Below are 24,504 nucleotides of genomic sequence, written 5' to 3'. Positions count from 1 at the left end.
TCCACTTCACTATCACATCGGTAACAGTGGGCCTAGGGGTGTTTAGGAATGTGGAAATTTCGCGTACAGGCGTATTACACAAGTGACAACCAGTCAGCTGAATACGTTTGAAGTCCGTGAGTTCCGCGAAAGGCCCCATTCTGCTCTCTCACGGTGTCTGATGACTACTGAGGTTGCTGATATGGAGTACCTGACAGCAGGTGGCAACACAATGCACCTAATATCCGGTTATTTTTGATCACATAGTGTATTGATATTAATTGAAAACGTAGATGACAGAGGTGAGATTAAAAGCGTTCAGGGTATGAGATTTCAACTTCAATATAAAATATTCTATATTCAGGAAATTTCTCCCCAGCAAATAATTGAGAGTCAATTTGACCCTGGTGTCGAGACTGTGTGACAATTTCAGATGTGTACATTACTATGGTTACTAATAATAGAAAAGATCCACAAAACTACCGTCCAATTTCATTGACATCCACCTGTTGTGGAGTCTTAGGATATATTTTGAACTCAAACATTATGACGTATCTCTAACTGAGGGACCTCCTCCACGCCAGCCAGCTTAACATAGGTCATGCGAAACCAAACACGCGCTTTTCTCTGTTGACATCCTGAAAACCATGCATCAATGCCATCACGTACATGCAGTACTGCTTGACTACCGAAATGCATTTGATATTGTATCAGACCAACGTTTGTTAACAAAACCACAATTATACGAAGCATCAAACACAGCTCGTGACTGAAGTGAGGCTTCCTAGGTTGGAAGAATACATCATGCGGTATCGAATGGAGACTCACCTACAGATGTAGCAGTAGCTACGGGCTTCCCTAAGAAAAATGTGTTGGGACCCTTGCTGTTGCGCAGTTATCTATAACGTAGTATCATCCGCAAAAAGCTTCACTAACATTCAACTGGGTCTCGATAATATTGTAAATGGGTGCAAAAATTGGGAATTTGTTTTAAATGCTCAGGTATGTAGAAGTGTCCATGTCACAAAATGCCAGAAAGTAGTGGTCCATGCCTACAATACCAAACAGTCAATATTAGAATTAAACTCATACATACTAATACCTGGTTGTAATAACTTATGGCACGTGGAAATGGAACTCACACATAAGCTCAATCGTACGTGAAGGTGGCAGATTTGGATTCAACGGTAGGATAGTGGGAAATGTTATTAGTCTACAGACATTGTTTAAGAAACTCCCGTACGATCAGTCGCAGAATATTGCTTGAATATTTCTCATCCATACCAAAGAGTGCTAACATGAGTTAATGAACGTATACAAAGATGGGCAGCACAAGACGTCATAGACTTGTTAGGCTAACGGATCACTTGCCCGAGAAAGGCAAAGGTCCCGAGTTCGAGTCTCGGTCCGGCACACAGTTTTAATCTGCCAGGAAATTTCATATCAGCGCACACTCCGCTGCAGAGTGAAAATCTCATTCTGAAAACATCCCCCAGGCTGTGGCTAAGCCATGTCTCCGCAATATCCTTTCTTTCAGGAGTGCTAGTTCAGCAAGGATCGCAGGAGAGCTTCTGTAAAGTTTGGAAGGTAGGAGACGAGGTACTGGCAGAAGTGAAGCTATGGGGACCGGGCGTGAGTCGTGCTTGAGCAGCTCAGTTGGTAGAGCACTTGCCCGCGAAAGGGAAATGTCCCGAGTTCGAGTCTCGCTCGGCACACAGTTTTAATCTGCCAGGAAGTTTTATTTTTATGCTATTTGCGTGGTTTGCAACTATGAATGTGGACGTAAGAAAGGCTTAAAGCGCGTAAATAGACAAGGCTGCATCATACTAACAAAGTCAAACATGCGACGGCTGGTCAGCAAGTTTTAGGAGTACGAGCGACGTCGCCGAGATGGCTGGCCTCGCGGTGAGCGGAAGTGCGTCAGTTCTGGCGCCGGAAGCGTGGGCAGTGCAGGCGCCTGGCTGGTTTCCTGGGAGGGGCGGCCGCTATCTCCGTTCCCAGGCCGGCTCACCACGCATTCCTCCAGATAAGGCACGCCCGCCGAGTCAGCAAGGCGCGTCTTTACGTCCGCGTTCGGCCGACGCAGAACTGCCCGCTACTACCTACCGTGTACTCGGAGCGCGCCGATTGCGAGGCAAACTTCTACATGTTTCAACTGCTGAGCGCCCTCAGACCACCCACTCCAGTTCCTTATATCAAAAGGCTTGGACAAAAAGATGGAAACACCGAAATCAAAACACATTACCGTGCCTAATACGGTGTACGAAACCTGTTGGCATTCAGAACAGCTCCCATGATGATGACGACGATGATGATGATGATGATTGGTTTATAGGGCGCTCAACTGCTCGGTTATCAGCGCCCGTCCAAAATCCCAACATTTGCTCAGTCCAATTCCGCCACTTGCATGGATGATGAGGTAATGATGAGAAGCCGCGCGGGATTAGCCGAGCGGTCTAGGGCGCTGCCGTCATGAACAGTGCGGCTGTGTGTGTGTCAGATCTTATGGGACTTAACTGCTAAGTTCATCAGTCCCTAAGCTTACACACTGCTTAACCTAAATTATCCTAAGGACAAACACACTCACGTGCCCGAGGGAGGACTCGAACCTCCGCCGGGACCAGCCGCACAGTCCATGACTGCAGCGCCTTAAACCGCTAGGCTAATCCTACCCGGCGGACTGTCCGGCTGGTCCCGGCGGAGGTTCGAGTCCTCCCTCGGGCATGGGTGTGTGTGTGTGTCCTTAGGATAATTTAGGTTAAGCAGTGTGTAAGCTTAGGGACTGATGAATTTAGCAATTAAGTCCCATAAGATTTCACATACATTTTTGAATGATGAGGACAACACAAACATTCAGTCATCTCGAGGCAGGTGAAAATCCCTGACCACACCGGGAATCGAACCGGGGACCCCGTGCTCGGGAAGCGAGAACGCCACCGCGAGACCACGAGCTCCGGACAGAACAGCTTCCAGTCCTCTCGTGATCGATAAACAGAGGTTCCGTATGTACAAGGGACTCTTATACAGTACTGTTCCAGCACGAAAATCATGTCAAGTTCAGGTAATGATGGAGATGGATAGCGATAGCGCATCCTCTCCAAAGTATACCACAAAGGGTAGAACAGAATGAGGTCTCGTGACTGTGGCGGCAACAGGAGTTGGAAAGAACATCCTCATGCACACGAAACCAGTTCAGGACTATGCGAGCTGTAAGAACAGGGACCGCGCCGTCTTCGAATACAACATCGCCATTGGGAAACAAACAGTTACCATGGGATGGACCTGTTCATCCTTGTAAGTAATGCGGCCTTGCGGCGTAACCATGGGACCCACGAAGTACAGCGATATGCTCACCCGAATCATCACCGAATGCTGGCCACAACTCGCTCTTGGGACGTAAACTGGACCCGAAGTTGGAAAAAACGTGCAAAGGACGCATCCCACCAAATGACTTTCTTCCATTGCTCCGTAGCCCAGATTTTACGGCTTCGGCATCACGTTGTCCTGTTAGTGGTAATTGCATCACCTGTGAGTGGTTTTGGAATTATAGCTCGCCCTGCAACACTTCGCTTAAGGAAATTGCTTCATGTTGCTTCGGCGCTGGTAGCGTTCGCGTGTGCGACTGACAGTTGTTCAATGACTTTTGCAGCTATCGTGTTTTTACTTTTCGTCACGATCACTCAAGACACGCTTTCGTCCCCGTTGTGACTTAGCTGATGGTGTTTCTCCGCTTTCCCTGTATGCCGTATAAATCTTAGGTAGGGTGCCACTTCCAACTACCTTGCTCACGGAAACACACACCATAAGAGCATCAAGTCTTCCGATGTTCGAATTAAATTAGATAATGCAATCACAATTACAGAGGAGGCTGTTCCGACCATGAATTAGTCTTGCAACGTACTGAGGACCTACACGCTTGGCCACCACCTGCATTTATGTTCCAGCATTCATTCCTCGTGCTGTTTCCATATTGGTGCCCAACCATTGTGTATTTTCCATACCCACAGCAACCGGCGCAGGTCCTATGGGAGACACTACACCCTCACACTCAGCACTTTTGTAGAAGGGAAAATGTTTCGAACTGTAATGGGGCTGGAATTCGCCCGTAGTGGTGCGGCGCTAATGAAATCTTTCAATGCACGGTGAAAATTTCGCTGGAGTTCATTGCTACCACTTAATCTGAACATATTTCCGAAGTTTCCCTTCAAGTGATGTAAACTTTCCTGCAATGCTTCTGATAAACTGAACCGGTTTTTTGTTTTCTAAATTAAACTTCCGGTGCGTTTGAAAAGAAATGGTTGCAACGGATGCGCATTAGCAGTTTATTTTTTCTTGCACGGCAATGAGACCAGTACGAAAACCTTTCGGAAACTGAGTACAATGCAACTAGTAAGGAAGATATGCTGGATTTTAAGACAAGAAAAGATCGAAAAACAGCTTTAATGGAAAAAAAGATTTTTCGGAGTAATTAGTAATAATTTTCACACATTGCAGTGACCATGGACTAAACTTGGATCCACCAGCACACTCTCGAGACCAAGCAACAACCACAACAACGGGAACAGTCATTTGTAAGAGCTCGTCGAAGAAGGTCATGGTCGTTCTTGTCGGGTAAAATGATATGAGCAAATGTGTTCCTTTTTCTCAGTTTTATTCTCTAGTTGTAAGCCTGACAGATGACTTGGGCAAAGGTACAAGCATAACTGTCTTCTACAGTGTTTCATTAGCGTTTCTTTTGAAACAGGATTCGACTGATAAAGAACCAACAGTGACAGAAAAGCAAGACTTGTTTCATTAGGACAACACTCCAGTCAACACAGCATCAGGTACAATGTCGAAAGTGCATCTGTTTGGATTTGCATTGGTTCCTCATACCTTTTACTGCCTCTATTTCCGTCCTGCTTTCTTCCAGTTTCGGAAATTAGAAATTCGGCTCAAAGAAAAGAAGTTTTCGTATCGGATAAGGTAAGGATCAACTGTGTTTTACGCGGAAAAACCTACCCTCGGATGGGATGACAAAGCTGGAATCCTGGTGCCGTGCAGTGTAGTCGCCGAAAGAGAAAAGGCTAAGAAATAAAATGTGAAAATAATCTGCATTTACAAAAGGGATGTTCATAGCAGAGACTACCTGAAATTTCTCAACTTGTTCGCATTGCTGTGGAACGCTGGATCCGTAACGAGAACCACCGTGTATTTAATCATAGTACCAGGCGTGTCCAAATGCAAACTTCAACATTCACGCTTCTAGACTTCTTTCCACTTTCGTACTCCATGAGACAGTGTGGTATTTGCTTCGCTTCCCGTTCTTACTCAGCCCAATGGTAGTCTCCTCTATCGCTTGCAGCCATCTCTGAAGTCAATGGACGTCTTATTCCGGTACGTGTTTCTAGCGTCGTGCACATTTATTTAGAGCGAATAACACAAATATAGGCCACGTTGATAATAGCCACCAAAAGGTAGTGGAACCGAAGTTTTGATGCTAAACCTTTGTTTCCTCACCACATTGTTTGGACAGCGCCAGCAAGTGATACAGTACAAAGCCATCACCAAGTTTTCCAGTGTTCCGAGTTCAGGCATTCTGTGACGACCTCGACGATGAAGAGGCAGCCTCGTTTGCCGCCTGCGGTATCGCCAACGCCAGGTGCAGAGGTAGCACAATGGACATACAGAAGCGCGGGGGGAGGGGGAGAGAGAGAGAGAGAGAGAGAGAGAGAGAGAGAGAGAGAGAGAGAGAGAGAGACTGCGAAACTCACCGGCGACGGATGCTGGCTCACGCTGTCAGCGATTCCTGTAACAAAGACTAACATTAAGCTCCAGTCATTTCTTCCCATATATACAAATGTTGCATTTGTATTATAATAAGAAAATATATTATCATCGCACTTCACGCATGTTTTAACTTAAGACCAACCAATAAAGTACAAGATAATAAATGCTACGATAAAGAGTCTTGTACACTCTTAACAACGAATCATACACGCCTTTGGTGGTTTTCTAACAAGCTACCTACCATCCCACTTCGTTTCCCAAGTCCTCGCTTTGTTATCTAGTAATTCATGAAGTTATTGACACATAAATTTCACAGTAACTGTGCACGCAAATGTTTAACCTATTTAGCACTGGCAATGTGGCACATTGGTAACGGACCAGAAATTGTGACAGTTTTTAACGTTGCTAATTATCTTGCGTTATTGGGCGTATAAGAGTGTTGTGTTGATGGACATATTCGACAATTTTCATCTTCATTATCTTTCCGAAACAATGCATCATCACAAATTATGAATAGATAATGTTGTGGGGTAAGCAAACCAGAGACTGCGATTTGCGGGCAGAACACTTGGAATATAAAACATGGCTATTAAATAGATTGCTTAAACTACGCTTGTCAGCCCTCTTCTGGAGTACTGCTGAGCAGTGTGGGATCCGCATCAAATAGGATTGACGGAGGACATCGAAAAAGTTCAAAGAAGAGCAGGTCGTACTTTAATATCGTGAAAGAGCGCAGTGTGTGACACGGATATGATAGGCGAAATTGGGTGGCAGTCATTACAACAAAGGCGTTTATCGCTGCGGTAGGGCCTTTTCATGAAATTTCAACCGCCAACTTTCTCTTTTAAAAGTGAAAATATTTTGTTGGCGCCCACCTACCTGGAGAGAAATGATCACCGTAACAAAGTATGAGAAATCAGAGCTAGCACGGAAAGATTTAAGTGTTCATTTTTCCCGCGCGCTGTTCGACAGTGAAACGGTAAACAGTGACTTAAAGGTAGTTCGATGAACCCTCTGCCAGGCACTTACTTGTGAATTGCGGAGTAATTATGCAGATATAGATTAACTTTGTTATTACTCGTCTGCTAAGACAATAATATGTCAACAGTTCAAACTGTCGAGAAATACTCACATAGAGGACTTTTAATGTTACTACTATGCACGGTGTAAGCTGCTTCAAAGCTACTGAATGGCCGTAGATTCAGATGAAAATCACGCAAGACTGCGGTTCTTAGTCATGTGAGAGATGGAGGGATCGCTTCATCCTGTAATCGACTTTCGACGAGAATAGAACCTCGCGTAGCCTGACATCAGCCATGTTTGCTCTAGTCACTGGGCCGAAGCTATCTGAACAATAGCGACGACTACTCCGTAACCATGGATCGTGGGAGGGGGTATTCTGGCTCGGTACGCAGCATCCATGTTATTGTGGTTTTATAATTAGAAAGAAGCAGAGTACTGAAGTCGTACAACATCCACTGACTCCTTATGGTTACATACTTTTTAGAAATACACGTGAGTTTTGGTTTATTAGTTACTACGAGTGTTCATTGAACACAAATTGTGATCTTTCTTCTTCCTTTATCGCAGAGACGTGGTAAGCAATCTTGGCTGCGCGAAACTTAACTGGTTTAAAACTGGTTTAAAAACGTGGTGCTTGGATAGTCGAGTGTATATCCAATTTCACTAATTACAAACTGATTACTGTTGGTCTCAGTTTCGATAACAAATGAGGCACATCATTCATAGCAACGTGATGGGAGATTATTTCTGTTGTTGGAATAGGTGCACAACAAAACAGTCATTACCATCCTCCTCCCTGAGAGAACGAAAATCTCCTCTATAAAAATCAGCCCGATTTGTTCGTACATGAGGATCCACAGCGCTGTAGGCGACGGTACGCAGGTTAATAACGTGTTACTTTACTTCGGAAAGGCATTCCATACAGTTCCACACAATCGTTTAGTCAACAAAATACGCGTTGCCAAGTAGTATATGACCAGGTCTGCGACTGGCTTCAGGACTTCCTCGCAGATACAACGCGTGTCGTTCTTAACGGAACGAAACCGACTTATGTAAAAGTAATTTCACGAGATCATTACGGAATGTTGATACGGTCGTTACAATTTACAATGTACAGGGTGGTTAGACACAGTCTAGAAAGTTCGTGAGGGCGTTGTAGATTAGGCTGTGCTGAGAAATAATTTCAAAGAAAACAATTCGATACGTTATGCCGTTTCCAAGATCATAACCATTGCAGTTAATCAATCAGTTGCGCGCAAACTGAAGCGGCTCGCCAGATACAGTTAGTGCCAATTGTTTTCACAGCATAGATGATAGCTCACAAAACTTCCCAGCCTCTGGTTCGGATTCGATCCTTCCTGTCTTCCCATGTCCAATTTTTTTTATCGCTCTCTTGTTCGGTTTTCGGAAACCAAACGAAGCATACGTCTGGCGACACCGTCTCTAGAGGTCCACTTGAATTTGCGCGAGAACGGCCTTACTGGCTAATTTCAATGCCAAATAATTCGGAACGTCGTAACGTATCGAATTTTCTCATAATAATAATTTCTCAGCGCAGCCTACCCTGCAACACCCCTACAAGCTTTTCAAATTGTTTCTGCTCATCCTCTATATTAATGATGAAATGGATAATGTTGTAGGCTAAGTGAGGCTATTTGCAAACGATGCTATTATCAATAGGAAGTTTGCAACGGCAGCTGTGAAATGCAGGGGTATTATAACGATACTCTGCGACTTGTCATACAGTTACATTTGATTTAAAACGCATCTGAATAAAAACAATAACTGAATAATTAACACAAATTATATTTTGAAATAACACAGTTCTCTACCTTCTGATAGATAAAATATTATGTCGCAGTTTATATTTTTATACCAATTTAACTTCTTGGAAGCCTGTCCTTGACACTTATATGTCGTTGGTTTTGGTAACGTAGTCGAGTCGGCATATATGTAACGAGGTGTTAGCATGCTTGCAAATTGGGACTAGTTCTCATGAACTGTGAACAGTTCTAGGTTACTTGTCTTATATAGAAGAAAAAAATGTTCAAATATGTGTGAAATCTTATGGGACTTAACTGCTAAGGTGATCAGTTGGTTGGTTGGTTGATTGGGGTTGAAGGGACCAAACAGCAAGGTCATCAGTCCCTTGTTACAAAGACGGTCAGTTCCGACAGAGGGACAGCTCAGAAGAGTCAAAAACGATAAAGGTAAAAAGTAAAAGGCTAAAAAAAAAGTGCAGTTGTGTCGTCAATGATAAAAACACAAGGAGGGAAGTCAGTAAATGGGCAAACTCAAGAGAGGAAATATCCCACCTGTGAAGCAGTACAAGCAAGACCACATGCTATTTAAAAGCGTTCAACCGCCAGAGTGTAAAAGGGCGGATTGTAAAAGGGATTAAACAAACCTAAAAGGCGATAAAAACAGTAAAAGGGAAAAAAGATAGAACATGGCCAGGGAGGGGAGTCAGGAATCTCCAAGCACAGCCTACAGTGGGAGACATCCCAACCCTCACCGCCCTGCCCCTACTCCAGAGGGAGATGAAAATCCTTAAAACTGAGAATAAAAACCACTTTCACGGAGGAAACTGAGAACCAGTTCAACCATCCGGGAATCGTCTGCTAATATTAAGGGTAAAGTGCAGGGAAGTCTGTACTTAGTACGCAGAGCTAAAAAAAGGGGGCATTCCACCAAAATGTGGGCCACTGACTGGAAAGCTCCACAACCACAAAGTGGGGGTGGCTCACCACGCAAAAGAAAACCATGGGTCAGCCTGGTATGGCCGATGCGAAGACGACAGAGGGTGGTTGAGTCCTTTCGCGAGAGGCGTAAGGAAGAACGCCATGGGACAGGTGTCACCTTAATCGCACGAAGTTTATTAGACAAGGAGGTAGCCTCCCAGGATGTGGCCCATGATTGCGCAAAGTGGGATTTGAGATGAAGCCGTAAATCCGCCACAGGAGGGGTGACAGGGAATGGGGGGTAAGTGACTGCTCCCCCAGCCAAACGATCAGCAAGCTCATTTCCTTGGATGCCCACATGGCCAGGGACCCAAAGGAAGCTAACAGAGCAAGCAGCATGGTGGAGATCAGCGAGATGGTCATGGATGGAGGAGACCAAGGGATGACGGGAGAAACACTGGTCAAGTGCCTGAAGGCCACTCATTGAGTCTGTACATAACAAAACGCGATTGAGCTTGGACTGTTTAATAAAGGCCAGGGCCCGGGAGACCGCCATCAATTCCGCAGTGAACACCCCACATGCATTTGGCAGGAGATGATTTTCCATGCCTACAGAGGAGGTGAAGGCATAGCCCACACGATCAGCAGATTTAGAGCCATCAGTGTAAAACACAACAGCATCCCGAAACTCAGATAAAATGCGGCGGAAAAAACAACGGAACACCATCGGGGGAACGGAATCTTTCGGACCTCGGCAGAGATCCATCCGAACTCGGGGCCGAGGAACTAACCAAGGAGGTGTGTTGGGGAGGGAACGTGAGATACAGGAAAAGGAAGGAAGCTGAAAATCACGGCGAAGAGACGCTAGGCGGAGCCCAACCGGTAAACCCGCCCGAGGGCGGGAGTCAGGTGGGCGACTTCCTTGGGCAGGGAACAGGATAGAATAGGAAGGATGAGTGGGAGAGGAACGGACAGCGATTGCATACGAAACCAGAAGCTGGGAGCGCCGAACGGAAAGGGGGGGGATCCCAGCCTCAACCAGGAGACTATCTACAGGGCTAGTCGGGAAGGCACCGATGGCCAAACGGATACCACGATGGTGGACCGGATCCAAGAGGTGCAATGTAGAAGGGGCAGCTGAACCGTAAACTTGACAACCATAGTCCAAGCGAGACAACACTAAGGCCCGATAAAGGTGGAGGAGAGTGGAACGGTCAGCACCCCAAGAGGTGTGGGCAAGGAAGCGAAGGACATTTAGTTTACGGAAACATCCTATCTTCAGGCGTCTGATATGAGGCAGCCAAGTGAGCTTGTTGTCGAAAAGAAGGCCAAGGAAACGAAACTGTGGGACCACAGGTAATCGTTGTGCATTGAGATAGAGCTCTGGATTGGGGTGGACTGTCACACGGCGACAAAAGTGGACCACTCGCGATTTTAAAGGAGAAAACTGAAATCCGTGTGAGATGGTCCATGCAGAGGCACGCCGTATAGCACCCTGGAGCTGACGCTCTGCAGCGGCCATCGAAGAGGAACTAACCCAAATGCAGAAATCATCCACATACAGAGCAGGAGTGACCAAAGGACCGACGGAGGCCACAAGTCCATCTATAGCAATGAGGAACAAAAGTACACTCAATACGGAACCCTGAGGGATGCCATTCTCCTGGGTTCGCGGAGAACTTAAAACTGTACCAACCCTAACCCTAAACGAACGATGAAACAAGAACTGGCGGATAAAAATCGGGAGTGGGCCCCGAAGACCCCACTCATGAAGTGTAAGTAAAATATGATGGCGCCAAGCCGTATCATAGGCCTTGCGAAGGTCGAAAAATACAGCAACCAAATGGCGGCGCTGGGAAAAGGCCTGCCGAACTGCGGATTCCAAGCGAAGTAAATGATCGATCGGAGACCGTCCCTCTCGGAAGCCACACTGGTAAGGGGACAACAGACGCCGAGATTCGAGGACCCAAGTGAGCCGACGGGCTACCATCCGTTCAAGTAACTTACAAACAACGTTCGTCAGACTAATTGGCCGATAGCTGTCGACGAACAGGGGGTTCTTACCGGGCTTAATGACGGGAACCACGATGCTATCCCTCCATTGAGAAGGGAAGTCACCCTGGAGCCAAATACGGTTAAATACCCGGAGAAGATGTCGCTGTTGTGGAGCACTGAGATGTTGAAGCAGTTGGTTATGAATGAAGTCTGGGCCAGGGGCCGTATCATGAGAAGAGGAGAGTGCGGAAAGAAGTTCCCATTCAGTAAAAGCGTCGTTGTATGATTCTGACTGGCTGGGGGTAAAACATAAGGCGGAAGCTTCGGCCCGCTGTTTCTGGGGAAGGAAAGCAGCCGGATAGGAGGCTGATGCCGACGCTGTTGCAAAATGGGTCGCAAGGTGTTCCGCGAGAATCAACGGGTCCGTGCAAAGGCCATCCGGGAGGTGAAGACCCGGGAGGGTAGACTGCCGATGGCAACCTTGGAGAGAGCGAAGTGTAGCCCATACCCGCGACAGAGGGACAGCAGAACCGAGGGAAGAAACAAAGCGTTCCCAACACATCCGTTTGCTCCGTTTGATTAAGTAACGGGCCCTTGCGCGAAGGCGTTTAAAGGTAATAAGATTGGCAACGGATGGATGCCTCTTAAGGTGTTGCAAAGCTCGACGGCGATCACGGATGGCAACGGCAATGTCGGAACTCCACCAAGGGACCTGCCGGCGGCGAAATGGTCCAGATGAGCGCGGGATAGCAAGGCTAGCAGCGTGAACAATCGCGTCAGACATGTCACGTATGACATCATCAATACCATCCGACAATGAGGGAGAAAAAACGACCTGTGCAGTATACAGAGGCCAATTGGCACGTTGGAAGGACCAACGAGGTGATCTGTCCATGGGGGAGCGGGAAGGGAGCGAGAGAATCAACGGGAAGTGGTCACTATCGCAAAGGTCGTCGTGCGGTGACCATTTTAGGGAAGGGAGGAGGGAGGGAGAAGAGAGAGAAAGATCAATGGCAGAAAAGCTACCATGACCAGCACTGAAATGGGTTGGGGAGCCATCGTTAAGAAGGCACAAGTCGTGGTCGGTAATAAACTGGTCAATGAGATGACCCCGACTAGATGGAAATGCACTGCCCCACAAGGGATGATGTGCATTAAAATCGCCAAGTATAAGGAAGGGAGGAGGAAGTTGCTGAAGGAGGGCACTTAAGGAGGCAGGTGTAGGAGTTCTGTCAGGAGGGAGATACAGATTGCAAATTGTGACTCCAGAGTCCAGGTGGATCCTAACAGCAACTGCTTCCAATGTAGTTTGGAGAGGAATCCACGTGCTGGCAATGTCCGTTCGGACCAACGTGCAAACTCCGCCAGACGCCCGTAGGGGGCCGACCCGATTTCGACAGAAAGCACGGAAGCCACGGAGGGTTGGTGAGTGACCACCAGTAAAATGAGTTTCTTGTAGAACCACACAAGCCGCAGAGTAAAACGAAAGAAGGGATTGCAACTCCGGTAGGTGACGGTAATAGCCATTACAGTTCCACTGGATAGCCAAAGAACGATGAGTCAATTGGGGGGTGAACAGGCTAATGTCAGTCATGCCGGTGGGTCACCACCCGTCACCGACAAGGAGGGGGCGACATCCATGAATAACAGGTCAGAGTTAGGTTGTGAAGATGGGGACGAGACCTCTGGCGATACCAGAGACTCCTTGTCCCGGGACTTGTGCTTCTTCTTTCTTTCTGTTTGGGATCGTGGAGGGCTGTGCAACAAAATGGAGCCAGCCACAGCAAGATCGGGAACAGAAAGAGAGCGGGCGATCTGAGGGCCCGCAGACCGTGGTTCTCGTGGTGGCCGCGTGGCAGCAGACCTTTGGCCTGGAAGGTGCCGGGAAGGGGGATCCCGCGAGGGGCGCCCATGACCGGCAGACGCCGAAGAAGCAGGACACTTCTCCAGCCGGGGAGAGGAAGCGGTGCCCGGGGGGGATGGTGTGGGAACCGCAGGGGGAGGGCGGAGGAAAGGGGTTTGGGACTGGGGTAAGGAATGAGGAGGAGGAGGGGGTGAAGATACTGCTGAAGCATAACTAGTTGTCAGGGTCACTGGATGAAGGCGTGTATACTTTTTACGGGCCTCGGTATAGGTGAGACGATCAAGAGTCTTATACTCCTGTATCTTTTTCTCTTTCTGATACACTGGGCAATCCAGTGACCGTGAAGAATGATTCCCACGACAATTTACGCACACAGGAGGGGGAACACAGGAACTTCCCTCATGGAACGGATGTCCACAGTCACCACAGAGGGGGGCCTGCGAACAGCGCGAAGACATGTGGCCAAAACGCAAACACTTGAAACATCGCATAGGTGGTGGGATGTATGGCTTCACGTCACACCGATAGACCATAATCTTGACCTTCTCAGGGAGGGTGTCCCCTTCAAAGGCCAAGATAAAGGCACCAGTGTCAACGCGGTTGTCCTTCGGACCCCTCTGAACCCGCCGAACAAAGTGAACCCCCCGCCGGCTTAGATTGTCCCGAAGTTCCTCATCAGATTGAAGGAGGAGGTCTCTATGGAAAATTACACCTTGCACCATGTTCAAGGACTGGTGTGGGGTAATTGACACAGAAATCGTACCAAGATGGGTACAGGCACGGAGAGCTGCAGACTGGGTAGCTGAAGCGGTTTTAATCAACAGCGACCCAGACCGCATCTTGCTGATAGAATCCACCTCGCCAAACTTGTCTTCGATGTGTTCAACAAAAAACATAGGTTTCGTATGAGTAAAAGTATCCCCATCAGTTCTGGCGCAAACCAGATAGCGAGGGAAAGGTTTCGCCCCCAGCCGACGAGCCTGGCCCTCCTCCCAGGGGGTAGCCACGGAAGGGAAGGCGGAAGGGGCAGAGGAAGCAGCACGTGAAGAATCTTTTCCAGTCAAAGAGACGGCCGGAGAACGGCCAGAGTTGTGGACTCTTATGCGTTTCATGAGCATAGTGTCCACCCTGATACCACCCACTCCGATCAGGGGCTCTCCTCATGGGCGCCACCCAGCCACAGCAAGGGCCGTCTGGCACGGCGGCCATTGCTGGGAGTTCCGATGCTCCAGGACGACAAGCAACCACTCCTAGGCTTACATGAGGAGGTCACAGCTCAGGTATCAGACGTGTGATCCCTGTGTTTTCAGGGGGCTCAACCAAAAGGGTACATAGCGACCCCACCACACGGGCTGGCTACCGTGCTGGCTATGGACCCTAGCGTCAAACAACGACGTAAAGGAAACGATGGAATCAATGATGATGGCACACGCCGGAGACACTAGGTAAGGTGCTCTTCCCCAAATGGCTCACACTACGGAAGAAAATTTAGTGATGGAGGTCAAACCCCAGAGGGGACCAGAGAATACCAAAAGGATGAAGGAATTACAGAACAAGGCCGAATTGCAAGGTCAACAGAACCAGGAGAATAGCAGGGCCAACATAAGGAAGGACACCATAAGTAGGGACACCAAGAGAGGGAGAGGAGAGGTCGGAGGGAAGGATGAAGGACAGGAAAGGAGGGGAAGGGAAAGGAAATGCAGCCCGGAAAAAGAAGGAAGGCTGCAATAGCTCGGGGCCCCGTGCTCGCCACGCACGTACTCACGAAAGGACCGCGAGCCCCCTGGGGGGCTAAGGTGATCAGTCCCTAAGCTTACACACTACTTAACCTAAATTATCCTAAGGACAAACACACACACCCATGCCCGCGGGAGGACTCTAAACTCCGCGGGAGCTATACATTTCACAGTTATTGTGATGCGAATCGAATGTATCGTCTATGTCAAAAGTACACGAACAGATTTTTTTCTTGTATTGAACAGATACCGAGAAAGAAAGTTCACGTTTTATTCAAGCAACCGATAAAAACCCGGGCCATTACTAACAAGAGGTCAACAGAAGAAATCGAGACAAAGCTGTCGAAGTTAAGTATTGCATCATTAATCTCCAGATTAATTCGAAGTGCAAAGTAGAAGCTTTCTGTTCTAACATGCCTTCATTAACTAACTGTTCTCCATAACATCACTGTGGGCGCTGGGTACATTTCATAATCTAATACTGGTGATGGGTCGGGCAGTTTCTCCTTAACTAAATAAACTTAACCTACTGAGCGTGGAGGCGAAGGTAACAACTACTTGTACAATTTTCTCTGTCTTAATCGGCCTACCGCAACAACAATGGCAACTCGGCCTCCACAGCAGTAGCGACGAAGCCTTAACAAAACCGTCGACGAGGGCTTACAAAAAAAAAATTATACTGTCAGTGATACGCCACTGGAAACAGCATCTACCGTAAAAATATACGAATAATCATCAAGGGCTGTCTAAAGTGGGAAGACCTCATAAAACAAACAGCGGGGAAAGCAGATGCCAGGTGAGATTCACTGGGAAAATCTTATGGAAATTAATTCATTCACGAAAGAAGTAGCTTACAGACTGATGAACGATACTCAGCTGAACTAGTGTTCTGTGATTCCTATCAAGAGACATTAATAAAAAACATATAAAAGATCCGACGAAGAGCGACGCGTTTCGCCACTGAATCGTTTACTCGGCACGTGCAAGAGCATACGGAATTTTCAACAAACGCAGGAGATACAATGGGAGCGTTGTTAAACACGGAGATATTTACTGTTGAATTTCAGAGAGCGTAAATTTCAGGAAGTCACGAAGCCTCGCAAAATGACCACGACGTGATATTCTAGCGGAGCACTGAGGAAGATGTAGATAAAAACAGTAATAACAAAATTTGTAAAAAAGAGAACGACAAAAATTTGTGAAATTGTGTCTAAAAGTATGGAATAAAATACATTAGAGAAACATTTGCGCGCCTTGAATGATGGTGGAAGTGCCGATTGAGAATAAACCTTTTCTCTTTTCTGACATTTGAACGTTCTCTATTGAAGAATCATTGAGCCGGAAAAAAACGTTGGAACTCTCTTTTTACCTTCGGGAATAGATGATAGAAATATGACAAGGCCGCACAACAGTGTACTGCATGGTCCGTATGATCCACCAAGCAAATATCATCTAGTATTGTTTAAAATTCTAGGTGTAAACATTGAACTTTAAATGCTCAGTTGACACCATTTGCTGTACACATTTTCTAGCATCAGTTACAGGCGCGTCAAATGTTCTTCTAATGCACTTTATGTCTTACTTTTATACAACTCATTTCACAAAACATTTGACTTTTCCCAATTTTTTCAAAGTTTTGTTTTGAAAGCATTACCTTTCTGTCACGTCATTTGCTTTCCTAGCGTCTTATTTTCTCAAGATATCCCAAATTTAGTACGTGATTCGAAGGAAGCCATTTTGACAGTTAAATATCACACCCCAATGCAAATCATTTATGCGCGAAACGGTTAGGCCTTGAAGAGATGAATTTTTTGTCACTTGGTCAATCCGGTATCCTTTTTTTCCGGGCTCTTCGTTTGAGTCTGAAAATTCGAACAAAAACCCATAGTGTATCAAACGGGAGTCTACCTTCACAACTGGAAGGGAAGGCTGATTAAAACTGGTTTGATGACTAAGCTGTGTCTTCTCAACACACTGCGTCGAAGGTGACAAGATAAATGAAAATTTAGTTCACGCTTAATCCCAAAATAACTGATAAAGCTGTGAGTATCTTATAAAATGTGGTGAACATGTCACAAGCACGGCTGGGGTGTGTTCTATCCCTGCGTGTTCTCACAGGATGCGCGTGTCACAGTCGAAGCAAACAAGCAGTGTGTCGAAATGATTTCCGTGAACGGCGTTGAGTGCGATGTCGTTAAGAATGGCGCTCTTTCCCGAAATTGCTTACTGTGTATAGTCTCACTGCCAAGAACGGGTGGCGGGTGCAGGAGCGAGTAGGCAGGCGGAGTTTGCTTATCTGTTGCTGCCGTAGCACCACTTGTAGCAAGCAGTCGGGAATGTTACAATGCCACAAAACTGCAAACACCACTAGTGCGTGCAAGTCGCACGCTTCATAGTGCCCTACCAACAACCAAAGTTTTACCTCTTTATTAAAAGCCTTACAGGTATTTAATAGTAAGAACAATGGAAAAAAGATTTTTAGTCTCATGAGATATTACTCTAATCCGTACATCTCTGAATCTCACCTGTATTCAGCATAGTAGAGTATCCAAAAGTTTCCAGAATGAGATTTTCACTCTGATTTTCACTCTGCAGCGGTGTGTGCGCTGATATGAAACTTCCTGGCAGATTAAAACTGTGTGCCGGACCGAGACTCGAACTCGGGACCTTCGCCTTTTGCGGGCAAGTGCTCTACCGACTGAGTTACCCAAGCACGACTCACGCCCCATCCACACAGCTTCTCTTCTGCCAGTACCTCGTCTCCTACCTTCCAAACTTTACAGAAGCTCTCCTGCGAACCTTGCAGAACTAGCACTCCTGAATGAAAGGATACTGCAGAGACATGGCTTAGCCACAGCCTGGGGGATGTGAGGACGGGGCGTGAGTCGTGCTTGGATAGCTCAGTTGGTAGAGCAATTGCCCGCGAAAGGCAAATTGTCCCGAGTTCGAGTCTCGGTCCGGCACACAGTTTTAATCTGCCAGGAAGTTTCAGTCCAAAAGTTTATTCACGCCACTCACTGATGACTAGATACCGTGGAGCTAACAGATTGCGGTAATGTCGACTGCTACGTTTCACACGCTGTTCCCAGATCGGATTGTGTAGAGCGTCAGTCAAAGTGCTTTGCGTGCCTGGGTGTCTGTCAAACCAGGAACGTTGAATTGCAGCCCTGTCAACACGACTGTTAACTTGGAAGACGGGAAAGACAGTATACCCATCATGACGATGTAGATTGAAGGGGATTTTCCGAACGGTTATCTAATCTGCGATGTTAATCAATTTGAAGGAACTTACTGAAGGGTTTATAAACGGTGCACTCACATTAATCTGACCAACGCGTATGTTCGATGTCAACGTGCATTAAACCATTCATACACGGTATGTGCTGCACTAGAGGTGGAGAGTATATAAAACGTGTCGGAGAGACTCAGGAAAACAGTGCAGGCGTTGTCTTAATGCGGAAACAATGATTCATCTGTCGTCCAAAAGGGCATGATCATTGGATTTCGGGCCAAAGGTGGAAGCTTTTTTGAAACGCCTAAATCTGTAAACTGTTTGCGTGCCGCCTTGGTTAAATTATACCCTGCATGGAACAATAGCGCTCTCCAGAACCGGCGCCGCCGAGCGGTTTGAGATGCCATACCACGGATTGTGCTACCCTCCCGCCGGACGTTCGAGTCCTCCCTCGTGCGGGCGTGCGTGTGTGTGTGTGTGTGTGTGTGTGTGTGTGTGTGTGTGTGTGTGTTTGTTTTGTTCTTAGCATTAGTTGGTTTAAGTAGTGTGTAGGTCTAGTGACAGATGACCTCAGCAATTTGGTTCCTTAGGAACGCACAGACATTTGAACAACAACCGGCGCCGAGGCAACTATAATGCACCATGGGCTATACATGACATGAGTGAACGACGCCTGTGGAGATGTGTACGGTCGAATAGACGTGCAACTATTGAGCAATTGACAGTGCAGATGAACCAAGGGGTTACCAACAGTGTCTCCAGAGCGAATGTTGCTGGGTATGGGCCTCCGCGGCAGTGCGCCTGTTTTATGCATCCATGTTGAGTGCTATTCATCGGCAACGAAGGCTGGAATTTGCACGCCAACATCGCATATGGATGTCCAGATAGTGGCGACTAGTGGCCTTTACAGATGAATCACGATTTATGCTCCGTCGAATGGGTGGTCGCTCCATTAGCCTGTATGGCGTGAAAGCAAACACCCTGCAACAATCGTAGGAAGGGTTCACGCCGGAAGAGGGAGCGTTATTGGCTGGGGAATGCTTTAGTAACATTCCCTACGTGATTTCGTCATTCTGGAACGAACAACGGACCAACACAGGTGTGCATCTATCCTTGGGGGCCATGTTCACGCCTATATGCAGTTTGTTTTTCCTCGGCACTATAACATCTACCAACAAGACAATGCATCGCGTCACACAGCTCTTGGCTTAAAGGGTGACAGGAGTAGTTTACCGTACTTCCTTGGCACCAAAGGCACCGGATTCCAACCCAATCGAGAATCTGAGGAACCACCTCGATCGGGCTATGCGCGCCATAGATCCTCAACCGAGAATCCTTGCGCACTGGACTCGGCATGGTTCCACATACCTGTCAGTATCTTCCACAACCTCACTGACACTCTACCTGCACCTCTCGCAGTCGTCCGTCCTTCAGACGGTGTTTATTTAGCCTTCTGACAGGTGGTCACATTAATACGACTGGACAGTGTATATGCCACTGTCAATACGGCAAAGTATGTTATGGACCATGAAAAAGTTCCGACTAACATCCATTTCATCCTTCTGCGATTCAGTTTCCACTGAAGCTGCTGACACACAGCCGACTGATTATTTAATTAATTTTGAAGATGGTTGTAGCGTAGTCAAATGGTTCAAATGGCTCTGAGCACAATGCGACTTAACATCTGGGGTCATCAGTCCCCTACAACTTAGAACTAATTAAACCTAACTAACCTAAGGACATCACACACATCCAAGCCCGAGGCAGGATTCGAACCTGCGACCTTAGCGGTCGCTCGTTTCCAGACTGTAACGTAGTCAAAATGTGGAGTCTGGTACTGGCAATAGTTAACTAACATACGCAACGGTGCTGTCACCCTGCTGAACAGAATTTGTTAAGCAACATCCTTCACATAGGGCTGACAGCAGCGTATCTCTCTTTAGCCTCTGTCGCTCACAGGATATGTAATGTGGGCGGGAACGCTGAAATATCACTCCGTCCGATTCGCTCCACAGTTGCCTGGACAATTTGCAGCCGAATTATTAGCAGCAGTAAAGTTACTGCTGATTTCCCGTATTTTATGGAGATACTGTATATTTTTTTTATGTTTGTGGTAGGTTGTGGCTAGGAAGCGCAATGCAATTATGTTATCGGCTAGCTGCTGCTATACGAATATACTGATGGTCCTCTTTGCACTTTCATCCGCTACAACCTTTATTAATCTGCTCTGTGGTACAGAATTGCACAATAGCGGTAATTGTGCTTGAACATTTAACAATAGACCACGCGAAAAATATTGTTATTTACAGAATGCGCTTATAGTCGCGCTCTAGCAAAACTATCGTTCGGTGGCTTTGGTACGGTACATAAATGAAGTATAGCAAATGGTAGGATTACCGGCAGTATTGGTGGGAGAAGAAACGTAAATGAACTGGGAGCCGACGACTTCTCTTTGTTTTGTTTATTATGCATCTAATTATCACCGCACATCGTTCAATTTTAGACACTGTATTCTACATCTTTACACAATATAAATTGCAGTTCATGAGTAATAAAAATTAATTGATGGCGTTATGTCTGCGCTTTTACGTAAGCAAAGCAATTATATTTGATGCAAGTACAGTTTACATGCACCAACATTAAAAAATCTTTATTATTATTGTTGTTGTTTTTTGTACTCAACAGAACCCTCAACATCACGATCAAATACGAGAGTTTCGTGTTATTACTGATAAGTGCGAAAGATGTTTATGAATAACCGAAGCATGTTTTATACAAGCTCAATAAAGTATTGCAGCGATGTTTCTTTTTTTTTTAGTTTTACCTTTTTCAGGAAACCGGTTATTCTAGTGCTATATAATAATCCATATTTTTTATCTTTACAACAATGTCCCTCTGTTTCAAGTTATAAATCAGCAACTTTCGAATAAACCCTGAATTAAATATTGATAATTTAAATTTTCTTATAAATATTGCTTATTTTTGAGTAACAGACTGGAGGATAACCATGTTGAAAAAATGTTCCGCACATTACGTACTCTCAGTTTCTAGACGGTTCACCACTTCCAGTTTCTAGGGAAATCTAGCAAGACACTGATGTCATATGCAAACAAAGCGATCGAAATGACGTAATGGCCGATAGCTATGCAATACGCCCAACGTACATGTAATGCGGTTACGACCTTAACTGACCAATGCCAATAGGGAAACAACTGTAGTCTCCTCTTACGTGTGATAGCCTACCTTAGTCTTACAACCATACTGGATGTTTAAATCTTATTGGAACGATTATATCTGAACAACATTCCAGAATTTATCGTAATAATTAGCAAACAAACTACTGTTTCTTAGACGGTCTGTATTTACAGTTTCTTTGGGCTAGCAGTTTTGTCAATTTACAGCCGATTGTGTGTGTGTGTGTGTGTGTGTGTGTGTGTGTGTGTGTGTTGACAGTTTCATTACTACGCAGACATTTGATGTCCTACATGGAATCTGGATATCTCCAGGCTACACAGGCTACATTTCCAATCATGAAAATTAAATTACAAACCTAAAAATGAATAAATCGGGAACGAACCAACTTAATGCTGTGTTTATTGAATCATTTTTCGTACACAGCTTGCTAGTCAAATGAGTGAAGCCAAAGACGTAAGCAGTGTCGTGCGTGACGTATGGAGGCACGAGAGCCGAGAAAGCTTAGGACACGTGCTACTCCGTCTGTGCAGGCGTTGACTGCTGGAGCGAATTGGGGGGGGGGGGGGGGAGGGCGGTGGGGGTAGTGGGCACGAATGTAGGGGGGGGGGGGGGGGCACGAATGTACATACGAGATGAGGCGCCCACACGTGGTACCCGAGAATCTGTTTACGACTGTAGCCGGCTATATAAATCACGGCCTCTGTCTGGCCGCACGTGTTCCTGTCCAATCCAAGAGCCATGCTAGGATCACTGACACGCGTCACAGCGCTGATCTGTGCAGCATGCGAGTTTTAGTTCACAGGCTGAACAGTGCACGCTAAAAAAGGCCGAGAAAATAAATACCGGTACTTTATACCCTTCACGATTATTTGAGAAAAATAAATAAAGCGTAGGAAGAATTGTAAGGATGTAATAAGGCGCTAAACAATCACAAAACTGAATTAATAATTCTATAAAGGAAATCAGGTGGCATGAAGGTGAACTACCTAGCTTTTGCCAAAGTTTTAGAATACTTTCAGAAAATCTGACAGAAGCATTTACTCAAAATCTTCTGGAACGAACAGCCAATACAACTGGTCTCATAATTTCTACTACAAAACCAAATTCAGGACAAATATAAAAGTAAAACTGCCAAACGTACACTGAAAACCAAATAGGTACAACAGAGCGAGTTAGTACGTTTAATTATCCTGGACAAGCCATCCTGCAGAACGGAAAAACAAATTTGCATAAATGTAAGAGTTAATAAAATCGTGAGAAGATAGGGTTTCACTATAAATACCTAACACAGGAAATGCATCTCTACAAATACTAAACTAAAACACTATGTCCCAGAGGTACGACAAGACTGTCTATGTGCATGTGAATGCTTAGCTATGAACTATAATCTGGGCAAAATAGACATCTGAAAGACTGATTATTGGAATAGTAATGGGGCAAAAACGAACTGAAGGTAGTTGGAAACTGAGAAATAATGAGGAGATCCTTCAATATACTCAAAAAATATCTGACTTAATAACAAGCTGAAATTTAATCTTCTTTGCCACTTCTAACTAATGAATAAGCGAAACAAGTATTCCTATATTTCTAGAGAAAGAAGTCAATAATAGCATGCATTACAAAAATAAGAAGAGACGCAGCGGAAACAACATCAAAGTATCGAAAATGATTTTAGAATAACGCTCCACATCTAAAAGGCTTTACAAGGCAGAATAAATACGAAATCAGTAACAACCTGATAAGAAAAAAGGTATTAACAGCGTAGAGAGAATATGGAGTACTGGGAAAATACGAAAAAACAAATGAAGAAGTGGAATTGTACTTGCTACGTGATCGTAGTAGGTCAATATGAAGATGTAGCAACTAGCCCGGTGCGAGTAGCGCTCGCGCTCTGAGGATTCCGTAAAAACTTAATTATGTATACAGACAGTTCATTCATCCCTGGAATCGAGAATCTCGATGATTTATGCCTGTTATCCAAATTGACACGGGCACGATATCGGTCCGGGATATTCCAAGACTTTCGAGACTGTTCTGATAAAAAATGAAAAAAGAGATATTTTTGGCGTGTGATATACTTACAAATTAACAATTCTCGGATTTTTCTTATTACTTTTTCTCTGAAACTTTGCTTCTTGCCAACTTTAATAATTCTGGGTCAACGAGACGCGCCCTCTCTGTTTTGATGAGTGAGTTTGCGAGTATCAAACATGTGAACATATGGACGTTTCTTCTGGTTGAATTGACTTAGAAGCTCAAGTTTTTCACACATCCAAGGGACCACAGATTTTAGTACGTGACACAAATTTCAACTCTAAACGCATACCCGGTCCTGAGGAAAAAAAAAGTCTAGACAGACAGGCAGACAACAAAGTGATCCTATAAGGGTTCCATTTTTAACGACTGAGATACGGAACTCTCAAAAGGGTAGAAAACGGACTTTCGAGATTTTTTTCGCATATTGACTTAAGCTTTGCCTGCTGGCGTGTCCTCAAGTTTGAACTGCATAAATCCATAGTGATACACAACCAAGTACCGTTATTCACTGATCAGCCAAAACATAACAACCACCTACCTACTATCGCCCAGGCGATAGCAGTGTCACTTGGCGAGTAATGACTACACCGAGCGTGATGTCAGTCTGTACAATGGGGAAGGCGTGCGATCTATCTGAGTCTGACAGACGACAGACTGTAATGGCCCCGAGACTCGGCACGAACATTTCGGAAACTGCACGACTTGTCGGGTACTCGAGGAGTGTTGTGACGAGTGTCTTCAACACGTGGCGAAAACAAGTTGAAACCACGTCCAGACTTCGTGGGTTGGACGCCCCCTCCCCCATTACAGACAACCGATGTCGTAGGCTGGGCAAACTGATAAAGGCGGTGAACTTTGGCGGAACTAACATCAGACTTTCATGCTGGGCAGAGTACAAGTCTGTCTTAATATAAAGTGCACCAAAAACTCCTAATGATGGGCCACCGCAGCTGACGATCCGTGCATTTGCCAATGTGAACACCACTACATGGG

The 24,504-nt window shown here is 45.8% G+C and overlaps 1 long non-coding RNA gene across 1 annotated transcript in view; it reads right to left on the bottom strand.

Annotated features, from left to right (window-relative positions):
- Nucleotides 1–24,504, bottom strand: part of LOC126285355 (uncharacterized) — a 486,767-nt gene that overhangs the window by 421,418 nt on the left and 40,845 nt on the right. Inside the window, exon 2 of the long non-coding RNA XR_007551627.1 lies at nt 5,733–5,767. This is a non-coding gene — a long non-coding RNA (uncharacterized LOC126285355). The remainder of the gene's footprint in view (nt 1–5,732; nt 5,768–24,504) is intronic.

Source organism: Schistocerca gregaria, chromosome 8 (genome assembly GCF_023897955.1).
Source record: "Schistocerca gregaria isolate iqSchGreg1 chromosome 8, iqSchGreg1.2, whole genome shotgun sequence".
Lineage (NCBI taxonomy): Eukaryota > Metazoa > Arthropoda > Insecta > Orthoptera > Acrididae > Schistocerca > Schistocerca gregaria.
This window is presented reverse-complemented; position numbering and strand designations above follow the sequence as displayed.